Below are 9,070 nucleotides of genomic sequence, written 5' to 3' on the forward strand. Positions count from 1 at the left end.
CTGGCGTGTAGTAGGGGGACAGATGGCTGACACCCTTGAACAGCTCTAGGCTACAGAGCACACTCTGGTCTGAGCTTCTTTGTTTGCACCTGCTGAGACCCACTGACCGAAGTCATGTTCCTATCAGGTTGGACAAAGAAAGACTTTGCAGGCTATTGAAACATTGTAGTCCCATAACCTCCTTTTCCCACCATCAACAACCATCAAAGCTTTCCTAGAATCATGGGAGACTGACTTTTAACTGTTCTCTTTACATTCATTCATTCTTATTCATGTATTCAGTCAACATGTATCATGTCAAGTTCCTACTTTGTCTCAGGCATTGTTCCTAGAACTTAGGGGTATGTAGATGAGAGAAAAAAATTACACAAAAGATCCTGCCTCCGTGGATCTTTTAATGCATTAAGGCACTCTTCATGTTATTCTCCACTACATCTTATGAGTATGGAAGGCACCATTAATGCTTACCTTCCACGTCAGTGAAAAAGTCTCTTTTGTTTAGAAACAAAGAAATAAAGGGGAGAGGGAGATGCTTCTGTCTCCCAACCTAACACTAGATAATTAGTTCCTAAATGGAAAAAAAATAAGTGATTCTCCTGTCTTTTATATTATTCACTTCAATAATAAAGCTTCTGGCAGAAAAGAATATGATCAGGCCAGGAAATGTCACGATTAACAAGATGGTTAAATCATAGTATCCAGATTTCAAATAACCTGTGTTTCAAACCTTTTCTCTACTCTTTACATCAGAGTGAGTTTCACAATGTTTCTCAGTTTCTTTATGCCTTAGAAATTTGGAATCTCCAATATCCAGGACATAGGATTGCTCTGAGGAGTAACTAAAACTGTAACTTAAATGCATGGTGCCCAGAGCTCACATGTGTGTAGCCTCACCACCATCCATTTCCTTCATTCCTTTTCATACCCCCCCATGGATTTCTCAGCCACTCTGTTCTGACAGATTTGACACCCATGTCCAGGGTCAGAGTTTGGCATTGGTTAATCTACTTTATGCATCCCATTTTCTGGACACACACACACACACACACACACACACACACAAATGATTTAAAGATGGCACATAACTCAGTTTGGGGCAATGAGACCTAAGGGGACATTTTCTGTGGGCTTGGAGAATGAAGATTTCTTACTCTTTTGCATGAACTCCCCAAAGAGATTCCCCTTATCCCTGCTGGGTGCAAACGTGGAAGCATCGTCATTGCGGGCTGCCATCGTGCAAAGAACCTGGTGTCCTGAGAAGCAGAGCGAGAGAAAGAGTACAGTTCAATCTTTGGAGACATTATTAAGTTATGGGAGCAAACCTCTTGTCTGAATATGTTAATTATGTGAACCAATACATTCTCTTTATTGTTCAGGCCTGTTGATCTAATAAAAAACGTCTGAGTACCTCAACACATAATAACTGTTCATTAAATGTAACAATTGTATTTTGAGTCAGATGGCAAAATGTTTTGAACTTCACTGAGAAAATTGCTCAAAATATCAATGAAATTTTTAAATATGATAGACAGCCTGGTACCTGCTATTCTAGCATATGGCCTATAAAATTTCACTAACTGTTTTAATTTCTCTTCTGGAATGGAATACTAAAAGGAGAAGACCTAGAAGGAAATACATGGATTTACATTCTTTAATTTACCATACAAATTAAAAATTTACATATCTAAGTTTAATCTTAGTAATATTCAACAACCTTGCCTGCATACCTCCCTGCTGCCTTTTATTTCACTACAACCCGCTCCTTCTCGCCCCCAGAAAATGCCTCTAAATCCCTGAACCTGTCAGGTTTCACAAGCATGTAATTTTGCTTTAGCTAAATTCTAAACACCAGTAAGAGGTGAATTTGACACAGGAACTGTGAAAGAGTCTTATCTACAGTGACACAACTGCTACCACCCTAATGTCTATTAAGTAGCACAGAATTATAGTGTAACAACTCTGAAATTGCTTGTGACACCTGCATGAATACCAAATAGATTCGTTATGTTCAGACTTATTACAAAAAGCACTTTCTGAATTTTAAGTGATTAAGACTCTTACAAATTAATAGCTACCGAGTGAGTTTACTTTCTAATGTACATATATTATTTAAAGATCACAATTCAGTTAAATGTAGGCAACGATGCAAATAATATTGCCACTTACTAGAAAGGGTCATTTAGAACAATATTCCTAATTTGGAAAGCTTTCATATGGCATTATTTTAAGAAAAGTACACCCCCCCCTTTAAGTGCCACATGTCATTCCCCCCATCTCCCTGGAGATGAAGGAAAAAAAATAAAGAAAGAAGAACGTGATAAATGTTCATATTATGCAGAATTTGCCTTTTTGAAATCCCATTCCCCATTGCACTAGCTGGAATTTTATAGAGATATAAATCACAAAGAAATAAGACGCCAGTAATGAGATAGAAGTGTATTTGAAATATGGATGCAAATTCTTACCACCTGCTGAGCAAAAGTAGTCTGCAGAGACTGTCCTGGAAACCACGATGCCATTAGCATCTTGTAAGCTCTAAATTTGCAGCAGAAGAATAGAGGAATTATATCTGTGAAATGCCAACGGCCTCTCTGATTTATCTCTCAGCAGAGTGTTTCAGCCACATCCACATAAATATTTTAACAGGAATTTAATTTTCATTTTAGTCACATAATAAATCTTTTTATTACACACCATCATCTTGTCCTAAATGAGTTGCCTTTTTCATGCAATTTGTGTTCATTCCTCTTCTGTGTTTGATAAATACAATTTTAATATACAAAGGAACAATGGTTTTATTTACACAAGAGCCTTGCCATGGGCCATTTCATTTTAGCCATGAATTCTATTTATTTTAATAACAATTTATACTACAGCTATTAGTTGGCTTATATGTAGCTTCAGCATTTGTTCTTAGGCGTTCAGGACATTAGGAAATTGGGGCAGTGAGGGGATGTGAAGTTCAAGTAATGCTCCAAGTCAATGTCCTTATAGATTCAGGTTTAGATGCATTGGCTATAAGATGTGTATATGGCTCTATTCTCCATCTGATTGTCTGTGTGTTTCATCAAATAGCATGTGGGAACTGTAGGCAGTGGAGGTCTGATGGAATCTTGCCTTATTTAAATGCCATGGGTCACCCTGGTTTCTTCACTCTGGTGACATTATAAACACTTAATCATGGCGGTCAATCCTTTTGAACCCACCAGGAGGACAGTAAAAGGTATTACCTTTCATGTATTTATTGAGAACCCCATCAACACATAGTGGGTACTTATCCTGCAACCAGTCCCTCAAATGAATCCAATAGTTGTCAAGATATTAAATTTGTAGGGCCAACAGTTGTCAAGATATTAAATTTGTTCAGTTGGTTAAGCATCTGACTCTTGATTTTGGCTCAGGTCATGATCTTGAGGTTTGTGGTACTGACCCCCATGTGGGGCTCCGTGCTGACAGCATGAGCCTGCTTGGGATTCACACACACACTCTCTCTCTCTTTCAAAATAAATCTTTTAAAAAAATTATTAAATTTGCTACTTGCAAATGGGTTGACCAGCTGGGGTGTTGGGCAGCCATGACTGCAGTCTCTGTCTGTATTATTTCCCTTTCACTTTTGCTTAAAGATACTTAGTCATAACTTTTTATTTTAAAAATGCACACAGAAGTGAGAGCTTAATCTTCAGGTAAGGAAGCCTTAAAAAGCACAACACAATTACTAAAGTACCACAAGTCTTTGTGTCTTTATCAAAGCTTGCCAAAGTTGAAATTGAGTGTGGGGGAGCAGGATGAGAAACATATTTTGGAATGGGTAATACATTAGGAAAAGTTTAAGAATGACTTTTTTCAGCATCCCTATTACTATTTGAGGGAGATAGATTTTTTTCCCTGATTGACCTTTGTTTAAAATGGAAACAACAGATCCCAGGTCAACCACTGCCAGAGATCTAGCTATTGAGGACGCCTTTATTCCTAAGCAAATAATGAAAAATTACACTTAATGACATTTTTTCATCCAAGGTTTCACATGACATTTTTCCAAACATTTGCTTTTTCATTTTTTGTTTGTTTTAGTAGTTTCTTACACGGTCTGAGGTCCAACAAATATCTTTGTTCTCACCCATATAATAAACATGAGTGTCTCCATGGGGGAAAAAAAAACATAGTGATGATAGAGCAGTAAAATGGTCCTAATTTTTTAATAAATGGACATAGGATGAGGAAAATTGATTAGTTCAGATTTATTGGTCCACTAATTACTTACAGATGGCCCCTTGGCTCTTTCTATTTCTTTTTTTTTTAATTTTTTTAATTTTTGAGAGAGAGAGAGACAGAGGGCAGGCAGGGGAGGGGCAGAGAGAGAGAGGGAGACACAGAATCTGAAGCAGGCTCCAGGCTCCAAGATGTCAGCAAAGAGCCCAATGCGGGGCCTGAACTCATGAACCCTGAAATCATGACCTGAGCCGAAGTTGGACGCCCAACCAACTGAGCCCCCCAGGTGCCCTTTTTTTCTATTTCTTCTGTATATTTTTCTCTATGTTTGAATTTTCTACAGAAACCTGCCTATTATCTTTGTATAAAGGAAAATTGTTTTCTTTCATTTTTATACAGTAGATAAATAAGCTAAGTATAGTTTATGCTATTAATTCTCTCCAGTAGCTCTGTCTGAATGTTTTCATCTCTTTTTTTTTTGTATGTAAATTCTAGCTGTATGTTGAGGCCCAGTTCTGTGCTCCCTTTTGTTAGTCACACATTCATTTATGTATGTGCTCATTCATTCATTGCTTGTTATGATCCATATACAGTCTGGATACAGCTCTATAGGGGGGGGACATCCTTTCCTTTAGCTTCCTGGAAATATCTGATTTTCTCTCTCTTTTTTTAATATCTCATACTACACTATAAGTTCCTTGAGACTTTAATCTGTTATTTGATTTATCTTTCCAAGAATTTCCAAGAGAGCACCTTGCACACACTAAACACTCACAAATGTTTGTTGAAAGAGTGTGTACATTATTTTGCACTCTGTATGAGGTTTGCTAAACACAAATCATCTTAGCTCAAATCTTTTCCTTACTTTGCTCAAATTAATAAAGTAAAGATAAATGTGATTTGATTGCATCCAATCTTTCATCAAAAGTGTACCGTCTAGTGTGCTAATAGGTATGGATTCAAGTCCTGAAACCACCATTTATTCGTTCTGTGACAGTGTGCCTCAGTTTCCCCATTGTTAAATTGCAGATAATGATAGTTCATAAGTAAATAGTTCATAAGTTCACAACTCAGTTTACTATTTGAATGAAATTTGGTAATGGGCCTAAATGAACCTACTGCCTGATATATATATTGAATTCTCAGAATTTCTTAGCTAGTATTATTTTTTATTATTTGCTGTTCCTATTCGTATTAGTATTAATATAAGAGGTTTTGTCTTATATTCAAGCCCCTCTCTTGCTAACTCCCATGAAGCAAGATTATCTGTTTTTGGAAGCTGCAATGGCACAAGATTTCCTTGCCATAACTATCATATATATATGTCATATATGTATGATAAATATTATAAGTACATATATACTTAGATTGAGGTAAAATTGACATATAACATTATATTCATTCCAGGTGTACAATATAATGATTCAATAGTCGTATACATTGTGAGATGATCACCACAATGACTCTAGTTGATATACATCACTATGAAACGTTGCAAAAAGAATTTTTTTTCTTTTAATGAGCATTTTTAAGATTTACTCTCTTGGCAACTTTCAAATATGCCCCAAAATATTATTATGTTTTAAATGTTTACATATTTATTTTGAGGGAGAAAGATGGAGTGGGGGGGGCAGAGAGAGAGGGAGACAGAGGTTCCAAAGTGAGCTCTGTGCCCAATGTGAGGCTCAAACTCATGAACTATGAGATCATTACCTGAGCTGAAGTTAGACACTTAACCAACTGAGCCACCCAGGCGCCCCCACAATATAGTTAAACTATAGTTACCACATTATATCCCCATGACTTATTTGTTTTATAAGTGGAAGTGTGTATCTCTTGATTCCCTTCACCCATTTTGTGGCCCCCTCCACCTCCAGCAACTACTGTTCTTTTCTCTGTATCTATGAGTTTTGTTTTGTTTTGTTTAGTAATTGATTTTATTTTTTAGATTCCATGTATAAGTGAAATCATACAGTATTTGTCTTTCACTTAGCATAATACCCTCAAGGAGGTCTATCCATGTTGTTGCAAATGACAAGAGTTCTTTCTTTTTATAGCTGGGTATTTGTGTGTGTGTGTGTGTGTGTGTGTGTGTGTGTGTGTGTGTGTTCCACATCTTCTTTATCCATTCGTCCTTCAATGAACACATAGGTTGTTTCCATATCTTGGCTGTTGTAAATAATGCTGCAATGAACGTAGGGGTACATATATCTTTTCAAATTAGTGTTTTAATTTTCTTTGGAAAAATTCCCAGAAGTAGAATCACTGGATCCTATGGTAGTTCTATTTTTAATTTATTTGAGGAACCTCCATACTGTTTGTACCATTTTACATTCCCACCAATCACATGTGACGTTTCCGTTTTGTCCAAGCCTCACCAACACTTGTTTCTTATCTTTTTTAATAAAAGCCATTGTAACAGATATGAGGTGGTATTTCACTGTGGTTTTGATTTGCATTTCCTTGATGATGAGTGATGTTTGAGCATCCTTCCATGTGCCTGTTGGACATCTGTACGTCTTCTTTGGAAAAGTGTCTTTTCAGATCCTCCGCTCATTTTTTAAAATAGATTTTTTGTTTTTTGCTACTGAGTCATATAAGTTCTTTATAAAATGTGGATATTAACTCCTCAATACATGATTTGCAAATATCTTCTTACATTTAGTAGGTTGTCTTTTCTTTTTCTTGATGATTGCCTGTGCTGTGCAGAAGCTTTTCAGTTTGATATAGTCCCACTTATTTATTTTTGTTTTTGCTGAGTTTGTTTTTGGAGTCAGATTCAAAAAATCATCAGCAAGATAGATGTCAAAGAGCTTACCACCTATGTTTTCTTCTGGAGTGTTATGGTTTCAGGTCTTACATTCAAGTCTTTATTTTGAGTTAATTTTTGCATATGATGTAAGATAGTAGCCTAGCTTCATTCCTTTGCATGTGGTTGTCCAGTTTTCTCAATACCATTTATTGAAGAGACTGTCCTTGCCTCATTGTATATTCTCGCCTCCTTGTCATAAATTAATTGACCATACATGTGTGGATTTATTTCTGAGCTCTCTGTTCCATTCCACTGAACTATATGTGCTTTTATGCTGACATACTCTTTCGGTAACTATAGCTTTGTAATGTAGTTTGGAAACAGGAAGTATGACACCTCCAGTTTTGTTTTTCTCTCTCAAGATTGCTTTGGCCATCTGGGGTCTTCTGTGGCTCTACAAAAATTTTAGGATTGTTTGTTCTGTATCTGTGAAAAATGCTATTGGAATTTTGATAGGGATTGCATTGAATCTGTAGAATGCTTTGAGTAATATGGAAATTTAAACAATATTAATTTTTCTAATCCATGAGCACAGAATATTTTTGTACTTGTGTCTTCTTCAGATTCTTTCATCAATGTCTTATAGTTTACAATTTACAGGTTTTTCACCTCCTTGGTTAAATTCATTCCTTAGCTATTTTATTATTTTTTTCCTATCCCTCTCAATGTGACTTTTTTGTGACCTTTTTCTATCCCTCTCAACGTGACCTTTCTGTTTGTTTGGAAGGAGCTGTTCAGCTAGTTTTCAGGTCTTTTCAGAGGAAAAGATCTGTAGCTGCAGATTCAGAGTGTCTATGGGAGGAGGTGAGTTCAGGATCTGCCTACACTGCCATCTCTATATACTTATATATTTAAGCCATTTTAGGGTACCCAGCATCCTGGCTACAGCCCAACTTTTCAGATTTAATATTCACTGCAGTGTTTGGGCTGTCACAGGATTCCACAGTACGAATAAGGTAAATTCCTTTTTTTATGATCATACTTCCTGTGATGTTCTTTTATATTGAAAAATAATATAAAATGTTTCATCTTTCACTTTTGTTAAATCCAAGGAACCTACCTTTTCTTTCTGATTATTGAATCTCCTATTTGTTCATTTCTTTTCCAGAGAGTTGAAAAGGATATGGCTTTCTAACAAGCAGAAAAATGAGTTGTGCTCCAAACATGTCATATTCCTGGAGAAAGGTAGCTGAGAAGAGTAATAATAGCACTGAGATTTCTTTTTTTTTTTAATGTTTATTTATTTTTGAGAGAAAGAGAGACACACAGAGAGAGAACAAGTTGGGGAGGGGCAGAGAGAGGAGGAGACACAGAATCCGAAGCAGGCTCCAGGCTCTGAGATACCTTAAATGAAATGTATGATAGGAGTAGGAGAGTATTGGCCAACCTCTACCCTCAACTCTCTGAAACAATTAGTGGAGGTGGTAAGCAAACATTTTACTTACCCTTCCCTTAATTTAAGGAGAGGTTGGCATGCCTAGTTTTTATACACTACCTCTTTTGGTAGTGGTCTAAGATCAGGCAAACCAGAGAAGGAAGGCAATAAAGCAGAGCAAGATTGATTAAGATCCTAGATTTCAAAGAGTGTCCATGTTGTAGTTTGGGTTTTCTTTCTTTATTTCACTTTTCAATTTAAAGATAACCTTTGGTTAGTTTATGTTTGAAAGGGCTGAATTTGTGAAGTATTTTTTGCTTCTCCATTATCTTCAGTTTAACCACATCCCAGGGCAGGATGCAGAATAACTGATGTCATCTAAAACACAGGTTTTCAACCTTAGCACTATTGAAATTTGGGGCTAGGTAATTCTTTGTTCTGGGGGACTGTGCATTGGGACATACTTAGCATCATCTTTCCTCTTTATCCACTAGAGGCTGGTAGCACCTCTTTACAACTGTAATGGTCTAAAGGGTCTCCAAACATTGCCAAATGTCCCACTGGGGGACATGATCATATTCTAAACACTGGGCTGGGAGCTTTACATTCAGTTTTTGCAATAACCCTGAGACATGGACATTATTGCTTTCAGTTTTACAAAGAAATGGAAATCC

This window comes from Felis catus, chromosome D1 (assembly GCF_018350175.1).
Source record: "Felis catus isolate Fca126 chromosome D1, F.catus_Fca126_mat1.0, whole genome shotgun sequence".
Lineage (NCBI taxonomy): Eukaryota > Metazoa > Chordata > Mammalia > Carnivora > Felidae > Felis > Felis catus.